This window comes from Narcine bancroftii, chromosome 2 (genome assembly GCF_036971445.1).
Source record: "Narcine bancroftii isolate sNarBan1 chromosome 2, sNarBan1.hap1, whole genome shotgun sequence".
NCBI classification, from domain to species: domain Eukaryota; kingdom Metazoa; phylum Chordata; class Chondrichthyes; order Torpediniformes; family Narcinidae; genus Narcine; species Narcine bancroftii.
In genome coordinates, this window is record NC_091470.1 from 67,329,552 (window position 1) to 67,349,081 (window position 19,530).

Here is a 19,530-nt window from a genome sequence, read left to right on the forward strand (position 1 = left end):
ACGCTCCGTTTGCAGACACAGCGACCTCCCAGTGGCCAACCATTTCAATTCTGGGTCACACTCGCATACTCACATGTCTGTCCATGGCCTTGTATACTGTCCCACCCTGATCATCTGCAGATTGGAGGAACAACACCTTATTTTCCAGTTGGACACCTTTCAGCCACATGGCATGAATACTAATTTTACTGCTTTCCATTAAACCTGCTTGGCTTTTCTTTCCCCTTTCCTGTCCTTCCAGTTCTTTCACCCACAAAGCCCTACTATCCACACCTCCCCCTCATTGGTGCCCTCCTCCTACACTTTTGTTCAGACACTTGCTGGCATTTTCTCATTTTTTGATGAAGGGCACCAGCCCGAAACGTCAGTTATGTGTCTTTGCCTTTGCTGTGTAAAGGACACTGACCTGCTGAGCTTCTCCAGCATTTTGTGATTTTACTTCAACCACTGTGTCCACAGAATTTTGTGATTTACTTCAGTTGTAGGGAAATTATTGAAGAAAGTTCTTAGGGATACCATTAACTCACATTTGGAAAAATGTGGACTATTAGGAAGTCAGCATGGCTGCGTATGGGGGAGATCCTGTTTCCCAAATTTGATTTGATTTTTTGGGGGAAAGTGACAAAGATGACTGACAAGGACAGGGTAGTGGATGTGGTTTAAATTGACTTGAGTAAAGCATTTCATCAGGCCCCTCATGATAGGCTCATCCAGAAGATTAAGCCACATGGGATCAACAGTGAGCTGGTAAAATGGACTTGGTCACACGAGACAGAGGATAGTGTAGAAAGAAGTAAATCACAAAAAACGAGTGTTTCACTGACTGGAGGTCTGTGCCAACTGGTATTCCACAAGGATCAGGGCTGTTTGTTGATTCGTGTCATCAGTAAGTTTTCAGTCAACACATAAATTGATGGAGCTGTGGAGAATGAGGAGTGTTGCCAGATGATGCAGCAGAATATAGATCTGTTGGAAGTTCGGGTGGAGAAAAAGTAAATGGAGTTTAATCTGGTCAAGTGTTTCACTTTGGGAGGACAAATGCAAGAGAAAAGTATACAGTAAATTGAATAGGGGCAAAGCCAATTTTAAAGACATAAATCAAGAACTAGCTCAAGTTAATTGGAAAAGGTGGTTTGAAGGAGGAAATGAGAATCCAAAACAAGGAGTCCTTTCTCCTCCACTGCAAATCACAGTAGATTGATCAGGTTTGCATGAATGAAGAACATGGAAGACTCATTTCCTTTATTACCCATATCACCAAATCCCAGCCAGGAAATAGAAGTAAATTAATGTTTGGCTCAGTTACATCGAGCAAACATCCATGGCTTCTTACTTGGACTTCCTTTAACAGGTATCTCACCAATTCATCCTCAATCTGTACTTCTTTCTTCTGGTGAAAATAGCAAGGCTATACTTCCTCACTTATTTTAATCCATTTCTCCTTTCCAGATCTCTCACTCAGTCCTTTTCTCAGCAAGAAACTGAGTTTGCTGGAGAAACTCAGCAAGTCAGGCAGTATCAGTGGAGCAGAAGGATAATCAATCTTTCAGGTATATCTCCAATTTTGCTCATTCACTCCAAGAACTATAAAACATGATAGATTACTGGTCTCACCATTCATCATCACATCTGGCTAGAGCTCGAGAAATGTAATAGCAGTGCATCTCATTCTCAACGTCCAACTCCTCCAAAATTACATTGCAAGACATGAACAATTAATCTGTTCTTCCCCACAACTGAACATCCATTAATCCACATCTCACCAAACCTTAAACTTCAAAACCAAATACAAATAATTCTTGGCCTGTTGATTTCAAAGCCTTATCGCCTTCCAACATTCTCTTTTTTTCTACTGTTTTTTTCTTATCTCCACTTCCCACTGCCAAGGTGCCTGGACTCTGAATGTTTACAGCTTCCACCTTCTTTTAATTATTCTTTCTAGTGAGCTTCCACCAATTAATCAAATCGAGTGGTCACAATATTTGCCAACATTATTTGTCTAGTTTTTGAGGAACTTTGGAGCATCTCTGAAAAAAATAAAATCGTTACAACAATACATGATTGCAGTCTCCTTACTCAAATCTTCTGACAAAGGGCTCAGGCCAAAACATCGACTGCCTTTTACTTCCTGTGGATGCTGCATGACCCGCTAAGTTTCTTCCTGCACTTTTATGTATTGCACTAGACCCCAGCATCTGCAGATATCCTTGTTTAATATAATCAGTATCACTTCATAACTCAGGAAACTAAATGGTTACATGAGGAATTCTCAAATGAAATGGTGTAGTTTGAGATACCAAGCAGAAGGAATAATAATTGGTGCTACCTACTTTGGAATGTAAATGGCAACGGCCAAAAAAGAATTGCCATTAAGAATTTGAAAAACTCTGAATTAATTTTAGAATGTTCACTTCCTTCTGGTATTGGATCACTGCAACCTCATTGTTTACTGTTGATTAGCACCTATCTTAAATTTGGCTTTCATTCTTTCAAACTTGAATTTGATATTTAAGTATTAAAATTTTAGAAGTACAGATGCCAAAGATCTAAAATATAAATAGGTACTAGAAACCCTTAGCAAATTAGGCAACATCTAAGATTCCGTTTCAGATTTATATTATCCACACCCATATGTCATCCACTTTCAGTGCTATTTTCCTTGTACAGAATATGTTTACTTATCTCTCTACAATGAGTATGTATGAAATTTACTAAATTTACTCACATTATAATCTCCAGTGAGCTAAATTTCTATAATAGATCCATCAACTGCTGCAGATACCTACTTTAGCATCCCTAGCCATGAATTCCTCTCAGCCCAATTTAGTGAAGCTAAGAATGACATAGCGTAATATAAAAAAAACTACATTGGAGGTACTGGACTGAAAGGTTTTCCAGACAGTTATTCCTGTTAAAGGAACTTGGGAAATGGAAGCTGGTGAGTTTTAAGGGAGTGTGGGAAACCTAGCCCCATTGTGTCTAAAGCTAGCACTGGAACCAGAACCACACGAGTTTAAAGGAGTGTGGAATGCATTGGCCAGTGAAACAGATGCCAAACTCTCCAGATTTCTGAATAGTCAATATATAGCAGATTGTCAAGAGCTTCACTGTAGTGGATTATTAGAATCAATCAAATTTAGATTTCCAAACCACTGATGAAATAAAGAAACAAAGTTGAAATAGATAAAATAGAAATACCAGCGCACCAATAATCTGAGCAAAATTATTTCAATTAAATATATCATGAACATTTCTTTGATCAATAAAGCAAAGAAATAAAGCAAAAAAAAATTCCTAGGTACGTTTAATGGAGCTTAGATCATCAAATAATTCAAATTTAATAGAATCTGCAGAAATCTAGAGAAGGGTAGGATGTAGATTGAAACACATGAATATCAGATGAGAGCTCACGTGGATTTGAAATCCACATATAGGAGTTTGCATTTGTGCATAGATTTTGCATATAAAAGTTGTGTCTGCACGTGTGTGTGTGCGCGCGCTCATTGGGAGAGTTAGCATGAATGTATGTTACAGCGTAAATGTGAATGCATTTACAAATTACACAGGTTCTCATTGGCTAAAATAAAAGGAAACCGTAATAGTAGTAAAGGAATATAAATAGCATTCATGTAATTTTTAATCACAGATTTCCATGGGTGTGATGAAGAAATTCTGGCAGTGGACCAAAAAGAACTCCCACATAAATATACCATCATTTGTTGGTCCTCCAGCTGTTACACAAAAGCTGAGTAAATCTGCCATTAATCCCCTATTTCCAGGCCATGGATGGCAGCTGTCACTGATGGACAGGTAATGCACATTAAATATATTTCAGGTCAGTATGAATTTCATACAAATTTAGAGTATGCAGATACCTACTTAAATAAACCTAAATAAAATTAATTAACTGCTCTACTATACTAATTTTTGCTCAAAAAAACAGGAATTTAAAAGTCACAAGAATGTTGGAAGAACTCAGCAGGACCTGCAGCGTCCATGGAGGTAAACCAATGTTTTGGGCCTGAGCCCTTCTTCAAGGTTAGATGTCATTGTGGCTTGCCCCTTTTCAATGCCAAAGAACCAGGAACTCACCAAATGATAAAATGTACTGCAATAGTATTTCACTTATTCAGAGTTCTTCAAATGTATTTTGTCATTCCTTCATAATTATTATATTTTATTATTATAAGATAAATCCAAGTTTGAAACATTAAGTATTTACTTGTTCCTGGTCAGTCAGTGAGACTCGCAGGATCATCTACTAAAATCTCATTGTTGGATGCCTGGATCTGACTCTGAGACCGCAGTGGCACTACCAGGGTGTCTAACTTGAATTGCTTTCATACAGGGAATGCAGTTCACACTTATTCCAGGCAAATGAACCACAAGACTTCATCAAGTAGGGGGAAAATTAATGCAAACAAATGCCTCTGTGGAAATGGGATAGTGTCAGATTCTGTAACCTTAATTTCTTGTCCACTTTGCGAGTTATGCTGTTCAGAAGACATGGGTTTCACTGAGTCTAATTGGAATACATTGCACCAATTTCCTGGTGTGGTCTGGGGCATCATTTAAACATCAACAAGCTGTTGTTAAACTGTGAGAGAGATCAGCTTGGCAGAAAACACACTCCCTGCCTGCAATCGAAATTTCCAAAGAGGAAAAAAAACTGAAATCTAACATGGATTCTTCCTTGAATTCCTGTCTCCCTCCCATCAACTAAAGTAGGATTATCTAATTTATACATCATGGAATCTCATGATTTTGGTGAAAATATTCATCTCGTAGAAGTAATCAAGTATTAATTAAATTCTCTTTTGAAGACAATTAAACTCTTGTGCAATGCATTTCAAATCCTAAGCATTTGTTGCATTCAAGAAATATTCTCATTGTCACCCTATTTACTAATCACCCAAAATGTATGCACTTTGGTTTCCAATCTATCAGCAATAAGAAGCCTTTCCTCTTTATTTATCTACACCCTTATCCTTTGATCTGTGCAGTCACATAGGGTGGCCATTTCCAACCTACAAAACAGGGGACATGCAGGGTCAGCATCAGAAATTCTCTCAGCGGGGTGGTTGGGGGGGGGGGAGGGGGCGCCATCACACTTCTTGAACATTGTGAGTGCACCATCCAATACTTCATGCGCCACTATAACACTTTCAGCCCTCCCATCGCACATGCGTGAGTCAGTACTCGCAAATGTGAGCGAGAAGAAACATGGCCACGCATGGCCTACGAACCCCAGATTTAACAGGGCCCTTTCTGCCCCTTAATTTGTCCTCCTTTTAGGGATGTAGGGCCTACACTCCAAAAGTGAGGAAAAATTAACATCTGGCTCAAGTTGGCATCGGACAGAGGGCTCAAAAGCGGACTATCCGACCTAAAACCAGACACCTGGCCACCCTAGTGCTGTGGGTCACAAGCATACTCCTGTCCACAGCAGGGATCCTGGTAAATTTCAAGTCATCAAGTTTTTTTATTTAATTTCTTCTATAATCTCCTCATTTTTAAAGATTAAACTTTTCTTTCACAAAGTTGGAGGCTGTGGTGAACTGCTGTACACTCATTTATCTGGCTCCACCCTGTTCTCTGACTATACACTTGGCTCCTTCCTCTTGACCCTGTATAAAGGCTCCCACACCATAACCCCTCCCCAGAAAGCCTGGGTCACAGCACAGCATGACCTTCAAGTTTATTGTAATAAAAGCCTATTGTTCAGTAACTCTATATGTTATTGATAGTGCATCAGTTTTATTTAAATAATATTTTTCCAACAATAGAACAACTCTTGAAGGCTGATATGATGGAGATTGACTCACAATTGCCAGAAGCCACAGATTGCTTTGAACTCTAGCTACGCTGCTTTGAGGTTTTTTCTGCAAAATTCCTCCAAAATCGTGGCCACAGAGGCAAACAAGCTGCACCTACTCCTTTCCCGGGTCAGCCATTGAGTGTTCCTGATGATCAGGGACACCTCAAGTTATAGGGAGCCAAGGACCAATAGTATATGTGGTGGAACATGGTATTGCGGGCACATCCACACTGAGCTGGGCAGGCTGGCTAAATCAATAACTCCTCCCCTAAAAAAGGCAGAGAGCCCAAGTCTCCTCCCTTATACCTGCTCTTGGACTTGAGCCAGCAGCATGCTGAGACATGCTTGGATCTTAAGAACAATAAAGCCTTTGGCCCTTACTCCGTGTCTGTAAGTGGTCATTGATTGCGCTACAATTTATTTTTACGCACAATGGGTCCCAACCATGGTGACAAGGCCCAACCCCTGGTGAAAACCATGACCTTGCCCACCCTCCCCCCATCGGCAGAGGCCTGTAAGGCTTTTGAGAGCATCAGTGACAAGATCGCCAAGGCAGGAATGCTCGCCATTGACGAGTCGATCCTGTTTCAAGTGGAGAGTGATGCTTCCAACTTCGCCCTGGCTGCCACGCTGAACCAGGTAGGCAGGCCAGTGGCATTGTTTTCATGCACCCTGCAGGGCCCCGAATGCAGGCACTCTGCCATGGAGAAGGAAGCACAGACTATAGTGGAGGCGGTGCACCACTGAAGGCACTACTTGACCAGCAGGCCAGTCACCCTGCCAATGTTTAATAACAAGTAGCGGGGCAAAATTAAGAATGACAAGATCATACAGTGGAGAAATGAGCTGTTCCATCTATAATTATGAGATCTTGTACAGGCCAGGTATGCTCAACAAGCTGCCTGACGCCCTGTCCAGGGGAACCTGCGCCAGGTGCAAGAAGATCACCTCCACGATAGCCTCTGCCACCCCGGGGTCACAAGACACTACCTCTTCGTGAGGGTCCGTAACCTTCCCTACTCGGTGGAGGAAGTCAGAGAGCTGACACGCAATTGTCCGGTCTGTGCGGAATGCAAGCTGCAGTTTTGCAATCCAAAAAGAGTCCACCTCATTAAGGCCACTCAGCCTTTTGAACACCTCAGCATAGACTTCAAGGGGCCCCTCCCATCCATGAATCGGAACAGCTATTTCTTGAACATTGTGGATGAATACTCACATTTCCCATTCCCTTCCCAGACATGACCACAGCCACGGTCATTAAAGCACTCCGCACCATATTCACTCTGTTCAGGTACCCTCCATACATGCATAGCGACCAGGGTTCAGTGTTCATGAATGAGCAGCTGCGACGCTACTTCCTCTCCAGGGGCATAGCGACGAGAAGAACCACCAGCTACAACCCCTGAGGGAATGGCCATGTAGAGAGGGAAAATGGCACCATTTGGAGGGCAGTGTCTGTGTGCCAGTGGCAAAAGGTACTCTGGAAAGTGCTACATGCCACCAGGTCCCTACTATGGCTATGAATGCAACGCTCCATGAAAGATTGTTCTCCTTCTCTCGGAGGTCAGCATCAGGAACCACGCTGCCAGTCTGGCTGACGGCCTCTGGGCTGGTGCTTCTCTGGAAACACCTTAGGGCCAAAAAGGTGGACCCACCCTCCTGCATGTGAACCCCCAGTATGCGCTGGTAAGTTACCCAGATGTACAGGACGACGGTGTCCATCCAGGACCTGGCATGAGCGGGAATCCCAACACAGGAGGTGCATCCGATACCCTTGGGCAGCAACCAGCAGGCCCTGGGGAAAAACTGGGTTGAGGATTTAGAGATTCCCAGCCTGGCCCCCCGAATGTTTCCCACCACTGAAGGGTTCCCTTCCTCGGTTACTGACTAACCCCCCCCTTCCTCCTATGGACCTGGGAGACACCGACACGATTCAACCCCCCAACAGCCAGCCCAGTGATTAAGCCATCGGGACGCTGGAGCAAGAAACACAGCCAGTGGGACTGTGGAGGTCCCAACAATGGGTAAAACCACCAGAGAGACTAAACCTATGAACATTGGTGGGCATTTCATGGACTATAAAGACAGTGCCCCGCATCACCCCGCCAGACTCTATCTAAAAAGGAGTGAATGCAGTGGAGCATGGTATAGGGGGCATGTTCCCCACTGAGCTGGGCAGGCTGGCCCGCCTGCTGAACTGGTAGCCTTTCCCCTTAAGACCCCTAATAAAGGCTGAGAGCCTTAGTCTCCTCCCTTATACTCGGACTTGAGCCAATAGCATGCTGAGCCGTGCTTGGATCTTTAGACCAATATAGACATTGGCTCTTACTTCATGACTGTGAGTGGTCATTGATTGCACTACAGTATATGCCAGGCACATGCTGGCCACCCACAGACAACAACTGGGTGAATTGAGCAACGAGTTCCTCCAGGCCCAGTGGAGACTCGTGCAACTTCCAGTCATTGTCTGCCTTCCAAAACACTAAGCTCATGATCCAGGACGCCTATAGCGCAGGCGTCAGGTCGGACTATGTGCGCCAGAGACTACTCGATCAGATTAAGTTGGACTTAAAAGGGGTGATCGACCTCGTGAAATCGCTGAAGTTTGCCCTTTTTAACAGGGAAGCTTACTTTGAGAATAGTGCAGGATCCGCATAGGACCACCATCTTTGGATGTGGATTTACAGACCAGGAGTCCGCTACTCCGTCCGTCCGAAGAACAAGCCCACCACATCCACGGTCTCCCCGGAGCCATGGAAGTGCTACTTTTGTGCCCAACCAAAGCACCCCCGAAAACGCTGCCTGGCAAAAAACGCGATGTGCTTGAAGTGCAGAAAGAAGAGACACTACACAAAGGTATGTCAATCACAGTCACCTTCCAGTCCCAGCATGGGGGCTGCCATCTTGGCCACCTTTATCTTCCATGGATGACCATGCCACGACATGGGGGCCACCATCTTGGATGCCGGCAACTTTTGGGGCACCACCATTATGCTTCCATATACGAGTCAGCACGGACCAGATCACGAACCAACAATGGCCTCTGCAATACTGGATTAAAACAGCCCGCATTAACTCTCAGAGTCCACGATGAATATCTCAATCAATGATCAGGTGACTATGCCTTTTCGACAGTGGGAGCATAGAGTTTTATCCACCCCAATACGGTGCAGTGTTACTCCCTTCAAGGAAGGCCAGTAGCCTATAAAGTCGCACTGGTGTCAAAATCCCACTCAGCTGAGATCCACAACTACACCACCGTGACACTGACCGTGTGGGGCACAACTTACAAGGGCTTTAAACTCTTTATCATGCTGAGGCTCTGTTCACCAGTGCTGCTGGGGTTGGACTTTCAGTGCCACCTCAAGAGTGTTATGATGCAATAGGTCGGTCCTCTCCCCGTGACCCCACCTATAGTCAGCAATCTATCAGCCGGCCGCCCTGCTGCCCTCCACCACCCCCCTCCCCCTGCCAGCCCAAACGACATGTGGTCTCTTTACTCTCTGTATCGATTCCCCACCACTGTTTGCGAACCTCACCCCCAACTGTAAACCAGTCACTACAAAAAGCAGGCAATACAGTGAAGGGGACAGGGCATTCATTAAAGTGGAGTGTGGGGAAGAGGGGATCATGGAGGCCAGTACCAGCTCGCGGAGAGCTCAAGTGGTAGTGGTCAAGAGTGGGGTAAACAAAGAATGATGACTGATTACAGCCAGACCATTAACCACTATACACAGCTGGATGCTTATTCCTTCATCGGATTACAGATATGGTCAATAAAATTGCCCAATATCACGTGTTCTCCACAAGTGACCTGAAATCCTCCTACCACCAGCTCACCATCTGCCCAGAGGACCACCCGTACACTGCCTTCAAGGCAGATGGCTGCCTCTACTACTTCCTCAGGGTACCCTTCAGTGTTACCAATGGTGCCTTCGTCTTCCAGCAGGAGATGGACCGGATGGTGGATCAAAATGACTTCCATGCCACATTTCCCTACCCGGATAACATCACTATCTACAGCCACAAACTGCAAGATCATGACGCCAACCTTCAGAAATTCCTTACAACTGCTAAACACCTCAATCTAACCTACAACAGGAATAAATGTGTTTTCCGTGTTACCCACCTGGCGATCCTTAGCTGTGTTGTGGAGAATGGAGTCATTGGTCCCAACCCCAACCACAATGCCCCCTGCTAGAGATACCCCTCCCCAACAGCTTCAACACCCTCAAAAGGTGCTTGGGGTTCTTTTCCTTCTACGCCTAGTGAGTCCTTAATTATGCGGACAAAGCCCGCCCCCTTATCAAGTTCACATAATTTCCCCTGACAAGAGAGGCCCAGGCACTCTTCTGTCACAGAAGAAGATATCGCTAAGGCCACAACTTACATGGTGGATGAATCTGCCCCATTTCAGGTAGAGAGCAATGTGACCAATTTCACCCTGGTCCCCACCCTCAATCAGGCAGGTCGGCCCGTGGCCTTATCCCGTACTCTCCAAGGTCCCGAAGTCTGACACTGCTCCATCGAGAAGGCGGCTCAGGCAATAGCTGAGGTGGTGCGAAACTCAAGGCATTACCTGGCCGGCTGGCGTTTCACCCTGTTCACAGATCAACGGCCTGTAGCATTCATGTTTGACCACAAACAACGGGATAAGATAAAGAATGATAAAATTTTGAGGTGGAGGATCAAACTCTCCACCTATAACTGATATTCTGTATCAGCCAGGAAGCTCAATGAGCCCCCAGATGCCCTGTCCTGAGGGACATGTGTCAGTGCACAGAAAGACCGCCTCAAAACCCTCCACAATGACCTCTGCCACCCCAGTGTCACAAGATTTTGCCACTTCATCAAATCTCGTAATCTGCCGCACTCTATCAGGGATGTCAGACACCTGACTAGGGTCTGCGTGGAGTGCATACCGCACTTCTACCAACCAGATAGGGTGCACTGGTAAAAGCTACAGTCTTTCGTACACCCTTTCCTCCAGTAACTGCAATATTATATCTTCATGGTCATCGATGAGTATTCACGTTTCCCCTTTGCCATCCCCTGCCCAGCATGACCACCACAACTGTCATCAGGGCACTGCACAACTTGTTCACCTTGTTTGGGTACCCGTCATATGTCCACAGTGACCAGGTTCCTTCATTCATGAGCGATGAATTAGCCAATACCTGCTGGCCAGAAGTATCACCACCAGCAGAACCACTAGTTATAAACCCTGAGGGAACAGCCAGGTGGAGAGGGAGAATGCCACCATGTGGAAGGCCACCCTCCCTGCCCTTAAATCCAGGGGGCTGCCAGTCTCTCACTGGCCAGAGGTCCTTCCTGAGGCACTCCACGCATTCAGGTCGCTGTTATATACTGCCACCAATGCTACCCCTCACAAGCAAATTTTCTCCTTCCCCACGAAGTCTGTGTCGGGGACCACCCTGCCATCCTGGTTGACATCCCCAGGGTCTGTCCTGCTACAGAAACATGTGAAGGGCCACAAAACCAACCATTGGTTGAAAGGGTCCAGATCCTCCATGCAGACCCCCAATATGCATATGGGGCCAACCTGGATGGCCACGAGGAAACTGTCTCCATCCGGGACCTCGTGCGGACGGAGGCACCCAAGGAGCAGACCCACCAAACGGAAACTCCCCCTTCATGGACACACGCTCCATAACTCCACCCCTGCACCAGTCACTCAAAACATTTATTCAGATGATAATAATAATAAGCCCTATGATGTCCCATATGGGTCCTACTTTGTTCAGTGTTAATCTTCTCTTGAATTTAATACTACATTTTTGAACTCCAAGGGTTGAATAACTGCCAATTGTTTGTTCCATCACAACTGGTAGTACAATGCTCCATATTGAAAGCATTCCACTTAAACAGTGCCTTCTCTCCAATCATGAGCAAGTTGGGGCAGAGTGGGTTACTGCCATTTCCATTTTCACAATGCAATCTTTTCACTTCAAATTAGACATCTAATAGTTTCTGAAACTCCCTGTTGAAGTAATACTTTACAGTTCTGAATTGTCTCTGTTGCTCTGTTCAATCTTGTACCATTCATTCCAGGCAGAACAATAATTAACACTGAACAAGAATACAGATGGTATCAAGCACAGCCAGCCACCAGTCTTGAGGACTGACCAAAAACCCCATTAGTTCACTACTGGACGTGCCTGAATATACAAAGCTTGTTTCTGATTCTATTGAGTAAGACTTTATTTTTTTCTCTATGAAACAGTACTATTTAGATTACAATCAGGGGCTGGATTGAAACAAATTTGTTTGGGATATCAAACATTTTCTCCACAGTTTTTTTAATAGATTACAGATACAAAAAAAAAATTCAAACTCTCTTAGTTCCATGATCAAAGGCATTTTTTAGTGTAAAAGGTGGAATGCAAATTTGTTTTAAATTTAGTAGTTGCACTCTCCTTGTAAATTTACTTGGGTTTAAAATTACATGGCTCACAGCAGTCTATTCAGAAACATTTAAGAATAAGATTATTATTAGTGTGGGTAGCTCTAATATGGTTAGTGATTGCCAGACCCCATAGTGCAATCCCATTATTAGCTCCATTTTAGAATCTTCACGATCTTATCCAATGGAAATTAACAAGCATCTTTTAATAAGACTAAGAGTATTCATTTTAGGGTGAGCATTGGCTTAAATTGACACTTTATTGCATTTAGCTTCCTAATTTGTCTATATCATATACTGTTCTTGACAGAAAACAAGTTGTTTCAAATGTTAACTAACAGATCCTGGGAATCCTACTTTTAATGGGCTCCAAATTAAGATCATAATACTTCAAAACTAAAATACATTCATCACACAGCTCAATTACTATTACTGTAACAACAGATGTCCATTTTAAATTGAGCAGAGGTATTTTTGTATTTATTATCTCAATATTAGTTTTTAAAAAAGCAACTTCAAGCATTCACTTGAGCACTCCTGTACATGGCAAGCAACTTCATAGAATGGTAAAGTTGCAAGCTGGTCTTGATATATCTGACCTCCACAGAGGGACAGCTGGGAACTCACAGAAAAAAACTAATCAGCCTTTATCCATAATCACAGCCCTGAGGTCATATGTTACTAAAGAGCTTGTATGGAATGGCTAGCAATAGTAATATATACAAAAAGCAATAGGGAATTATACATAATTATTCATGCCATTAAACAGTGGAGCAATTAGCATATTAATTATTTTTTAAACTACTTTCCAAAAGCAAAGCAGGTTAAGGTAGGGAGTTGTTAACCAAATGGAGAGAAAGTCAAGGTTTAAACCCAATCAATCTTGGCTTAATTGATGTCCATAATTTGAAGATCAAAACTACATGCAGTCCCCAATGCAATCTTACCAAGACTCTTCATCATTGCATTAAGGCTTAATCTTGTATTCCATCCTCTTTACAATAAAGACCAAAAAATGAACTTTTCTAATTGTCTGCTGTGCCATATGTTAATTTTCCATTTTTCACCTACAAAAATACCTAAATTTCCAATAACAGTTTCTCTTCATTGCAAAATTCCATTTCAACAATTCAGCCTAACAGGGAGGAGTCACGTGATGGAGTAGTGGCCGGTAGGAGAACACCAGCCTGCTCCAGAAAAGAAGAAAAAAGTGAAGAAAAAGCAAAGCCCCAGACACACAAATCACAACAAATACAAAATAAAGGAGTGGAGAAAATGGCTCCTCAGAAAGAAAAACCAAAAACAACGGGAAGAAAAGAAGGAGGAAAGACGCTGGAAGAGAAAGGTGAAGGCCTTACCTGCACGAAAAAGCAGGGACCCGCCGTGGAAAGAGGAGCCCGCTCCCCAAGGTTAGTGGAGACCCCGCAGGGTCACGACCCACCGACCGCGGGACTGCAAAAATGGCTCACTGAGCCAAACAGAGGTGCGCAACGGCGCACGCGCGCGGTATCGTGCATGCGCGATGAGCACGACAAGGAGAACACCGACGGAAGGGGGGTCCAGCTGTGGAGTGAAACTCCACAGCACGAACAGCTGAGAGATGCACAACAGCAGGGCTCCCAGCTGGAAAATAAAGAAAGCAACGGGAAAGGGAGGGGTGAGAAAGAAAAAAGCAAGAGACACAACAGATAACCAGCCCAGAAGAAGAGGACCATCATCAAGAAGCCATGAAAAAAAACAACAAACTGAGGCAAGCAGCTCAACAAGAAAATCAGAAGAGACACAGATACAAGGAAGAGAAATAGAAGACACAAACCCAAGAGCAGACACAGAAGAAGAAGAAGGAGAACACCAAGCTCTGCACAGAGGAATAGGAGGTAAAATGAATGGACAGTACATAGATTTAAAAAAAATTCAAGGACAAACGAAAGCATTAAAAGAATGGTTGACGCTAGAATTTAGAGAAATGAAAAGAAAAATGAAAAGTACAGAAGAAAAAGTGAGTAGAATAGAGCTGGACATAACAGATGTAGGGAAAGGATTAGAAAATGTGGAAGAACGTGTAATGGCGGTAGAAATGGAAGTGAATGACTTAAAAAGAAAATTGGAAGAAAGTGACAAAAAAGTTAAAGAAACACAGGAGTTGTTAGCTCAGAAGATGGATATAATGGAAAACTATAGTAGACGAAACAATATAAAGATAGTGGGCCTTAAGGAAGATGAAGAAGGCAAAGATATGAAAGAATTTATAAAAGAATGGATCCCAAAAGTCCTGGGAATGCCAGAAATGCAGGAAGGAATGGAAATAGAAAGGGCACACAGACCATTAACCCTGAAACCACAGTCACAACAAAAACCAAGATCCGTTTTAGTAAAATTTCTGAGATACACGACAAGAGAAAATATATTGGAGAAGGCAATGAATAAAAACCATTGGAATACAAAGGTCAAAAAAAAATTTTCTACCCTGACACAAGTTTTGAGCTCCTAAAGAAGAGGAAGGTGTTAAACGCAGCAAAATCGATCCTATGGAAAAAAGGCTATAAATTTATGTTAAGATACCCAGCGGAGCTTAAAATAGTTATCCCGGGGCAGCAAAACAGACTGTTCTCGGATCCGGAGAAAGCATGAGAATTTGCAGTACACCTGCAAGACAGAAAGAGAGATGAAGAGATGTAACAAGAACAAAGAATGACGACAAACTACATACAAAGATGTAAAAATAATGTATAAGTAAGAACTAAAGGAGGGAAGTAAGGGAGAAGGGGGGGAAAGAGGAGGGGTTAAAAAAATAAATAAATAACAAAAGAAAAAGAGAAGAAAAGAGGGGGAGCTTTGTTGTAATGTGAAGATAAAAGTCTTTTCTGGAGGGGGTTGGGTGGGAGACAATAACAGTCACTGCGAAATCACTCCGAATGGAGAGGGTAGTTGCGGTTGCCCGGCAAGGGACAAGGGGCAAATCAGAGAGGGGGGGACACTTGGGGTTAAGGGAATTTTAGATGTGGGAATGGTTGAGATATTTTATGTTTTAGAAGTGTTGTCATACAGTGCATTCAAAAAAGGAAAACTGAGAAATGAAAATGGGGGAAAAGGGGAAAGGTGGTGGTGAGGAAGAGAAAAAGAGATGTAAACAAAGTATGAGATAGCCATGTTGAACTATATGACTATAAATATTAACGGAATACATAACCAAATCAAAAGGAAGTGGCTATTAAATTTACTGAAAAAAGAAAAAATAGATAAGGCATTCGTGCAGGAAATGCATCTAACTGAAGTGGAACACAATAAATTAAAGAGAGACTGGGTAGGGCACATAACGGCAGCATCATATAACTCAAAAGCCAGAGGTGTAGCTATATTAATCAATAAAAATGTACCAATCAAAATAGGAGGAAATAATAGATCCAGCAGGGAGATATGTAATGATAAAGTGTCAGATATATTCAGAACTCTGGAATTTGGTCAATATTTAAGCACCTAATGAAGAGGATCAAAAGTTTATGCAAGATTTTTTTTTTAAGATTGTAGATACGCAGGGGAATATATTGATAGGAGGGGACTTTAACCTTAATTTGGATTCAAAGATGGATAAAACTGGACAAAAGACTAGCAGAAAGAAAACAGAAGCCAAATTTATGGTTAAATCAATGCAGGAAATGCAACGTTTGGATATATGGAGGAGACAACAACCAAAGGAGAAGGAATACTCATATTATTCGAGTAGACATAAAACACTCAAGGATTGACCTGTTACTGTTGTCAGCCCATATCCAAGGGAGAGTTATGAAAATGGAATATAAAGCTAGATTGTTATCTGATCACTCACCCCTGTTATTGGCAATAGAACTGGAAGACATCCCACCAAGAACATAGAGATGGAGATTAAACTCCATGCTACCTAAAAGACAGGATGTTAGAGATTTTATTGAGCGCCAAATTAAAATGTACTTTGAAATAAATACGGAATCAGAGAAAGACAAATTTATATTATGGGATGCAATGAAAGCCTTCATCAGAGGGCAGATAATAAGTTATGTAACTAAGATGAAAAAGGACTACAATCAGGAAATAGAACAGCTGGAAAGAGAAATAGTAAGTACAGAAAAAGAACTAGCAACAAGCGAAGATACAACAAAAAGAGAATTGGCGGACATAAATAAAATATGAAACACTACAAACGTATAAGGTGGAGAAAAACATAATGAAAATAAAGCAGGTGTATTACAAGCTAGGAGAAAAAAAAAATGCAGAAAATACTAGCTTGGCAGCTTAAAACGGAACAAGCTAAAAGAACGGTATTGGCATCAAGGAAAAAGGACAAACAAATTACACATAACCCAACAGAGATCAATGAAAACTTCAAGGAATTCTACGAGCAATTATACCGAACTGAGAACGAAGGGAAAGAAGATAAAATAGATGATTTCTAGCTAAAACTGAACTACCGAAATTACAAGAAGAGGAGCAAAACAAATTGATAAAACCATTTGAAACAGAGGAAATACAAGATATATTAAAAAAGCTACCAAACAATAAAATGCCTGGGGAGGACGGACTCCCAATAGAATTCTATAAAACATTTAAAGAGTTACTAATTCCTCCTCTCCTAGAAGTAATGAACCAGATTGAAGAAACACAAAACATGCCAGATTCATGTAAAACACCAATAATTACAGTATTACCAAAGACGGGGAAAGATCCACTAACACCAGCATCGTATAGACCAATATCTCTACTTAACTCAGATTATAAGATAATAGCAAAACTATTAGCAAACAAATTGGCCGACTGTGTACCAAAAATAGTAAAACTAGATCAAAATGGATTTATTAAGAAAAGACGAACAACGGACAACGTTTGTAAGTTAATTAACTTAATCCATGCAGTACAAGGAAATAAGACGCCAACAGTGACTATTGTTTTAGATGCAGAGAAAGCCTTTGACAGGGTAGAATGGAATTATTTATTCAAAGTATTACAGAGGTTCAACCTACCAGAGAAATATATTAATTGGATTAAAGCATTATATAAGGGTCCATTGTTGAAGTTGACAGTAAATGGATATATATATCAAACCAATTTAAATTAAGCAGGTCAACTAGGCAGGGATGTCCACCATCTCCCTCATTGTTCGCTTTAGCAATAGAACCATTGGCAAAACTGATAAGAACAGAAAATAAAATAAAAGGGATAAAAATAAAAGAGAAGGAATATAAAATCAGTCTATTTGCAGATAACATCATAGTATACTTAACAGAACCAGAATTGTCAATAAAAGAATTACGTAAGAAATTGAAGGAATATGGAGAACTATCAGCGTACAAGATCAACACAAATAAAAGTGAAACAATGCCAATGAATAATGTGGATTTCACAAAGTTTAAAAGAGAATCACCATTTAAATGGCAAACACAAGCAATCCGATACCTAAGTATTAGACTAGATAATAATCTAGGCCATCTATACAAGTATATCAGCCATTAATGAAGAAATTACAAGATGATTTAGAACATTGGAAAGATTTACCACCAACACTGATAGGAAGGGTAAATTGCATTAAAATGAATATCTTCCCAAGGATATAATACCTATTTCAATCGTTACCAATTCCCTTAACAGAGAAATTCTTCATTGAGCTAAAGAAAATAATAAGGAAATTTTTATGGAAAAGGGGAAACAGAGGATAGCACTAGATAAATTAACAGAATGGTACAAACAAGGTGGTTTGCAGCTACCAAACTTTAAGAATTATTATAGAGCAGCACAATTAAGATATCTATCAGATTTTTATCAAAAAATGGAAAAACCAGATTGGACCAGGATAGAGTTAGATAAAATAGGGGAGAAGGTACCAGAACATATACTTTATAAGTGGGATGAAAAACTGGTGCAATATAGAAGTTTACCAGTACTGCACCATCTGCTCATCATTTGGAAGAAGATTCACGTAGAAAGGAAAAAAACAAATTACCAACTACCAAAGTTATTGACGCAAAATCAACTAATCCCTTTCACAATAGATTACCTTTCCTTTAGAGAATGGGAGAGAAAAGGGATTAAAAGAATATAAAATTGTTTTTTGGGAAATAATTTATTATCATTTGAACAAACGAAGTACAAATACGGAATAACTCACGGTACAACGTTTGCATACTACCAACTGAAAACCTACTTAAAGGACAAATTGGGAAGCAGTCTGAGATTACCAGGAGGAAGCAGCTTTGAATATGTGATTACAGACAATGATAATTAAAACATTTTTAACAAACATGTACATCAAGCTGCAAGAGAAAGAAAATGATGAAATAAGGTATAAACTCAAACAAAAGTAGGAACAAGATCTAAACATAAAGATAAAAAATGAAATATGCGAAAAGCTATGCTCCGGAACTATAAGAAATGTAATAGGCATGAGGTTATGCATGATACAATATAATTGGTTACACAGGCTATATATCACGCCCCAAAAGTTAAATAAATGGGATCCAACAGTATCAGATAGGTGTTTTCGCTGTAAGGAGGAAACAGGAAGAACAGTACATGCAATTTGGGCATGTGAGAAAGTGAAAAAGTTTTGGGAAGATCTAAATCAGGTATTAAATAAAAATCACAAAAAGCAACATACCAAAAAATCCAGAGATCTTTCTTCTAAGTAATACAAGAAGTAAAGAATTAGGCCTCAAACTGGATGAAGCGCAAAAAAGATTTATTATGATAGCCTTAGCTGTAGCAAAAAAATGTATAATGTCAACTTGGATATCAGAAAAGAGCCTGAGAGTACAGCAATGGTACATGGAAATGAATAAATGTATTCCATTGGAAAAAATAACATAATTTAAAAAATAAAGTCACATTATTTGAACAAATTTGGGATCCGTACAGGGAACATAACAGAGAGGGCTTGCCTCGGACTCCACCCCCTAAAATGATAAAATGAGAAGATGACAAAATGACCTGATCCAGTGTGTAAAAGTAGATGACAATTTTCTTGTTTATTTTCATTGTGTGATGACATTGTTTAATGGTTTTATTGTATTGTATATGTTGAACGTTTAATGGGTTTGGAGGGGGGTGGGGAGAAAAAAGGGGAGAAAATTACACTGTGTATATTCAAGAGGGAAATGTTTGTGTGTATTTTGATTAATATGGTTCATAGTGTGAAAAATAAAAAAATTTTGAAAAAACAATTCAGCCTCTAACACTTCAACAAGATACTGAGAGGAGTGTTGAATTGTTACAGGTGCCCTCTTCAATAGACTAGAAATGATCCACCTTGGCATATATCAAA

At 41.3% G+C, this 19,530-nt stretch overlaps 1 protein-coding gene across 3 annotated transcripts in view; it reads right to left on the bottom strand.

The window, feature by feature from the left end:
* The window catches only part of LOC138753671 (E3 ubiquitin-protein ligase pellino homolog 2), a 109,233-nt gene that overhangs the window by 59,265 nt on the left and 30,438 nt on the right, over positions 1-19,530 (bottom strand). Inside the window, exon 2 of one of the 3 annotated variants that reach the window (XM_069916932.1) lies at positions 8,694-8,869. The exons of the other annotated variants lie outside the window; for them this stretch is intronic. The gene's annotated coding sequence lies outside the window, so the exon portion shown is untranslated. The remainder of the gene's footprint in view (positions 1-8,693; positions 8,870-19,530) is intronic. 3 annotated transcript variants of the gene reach the window in all.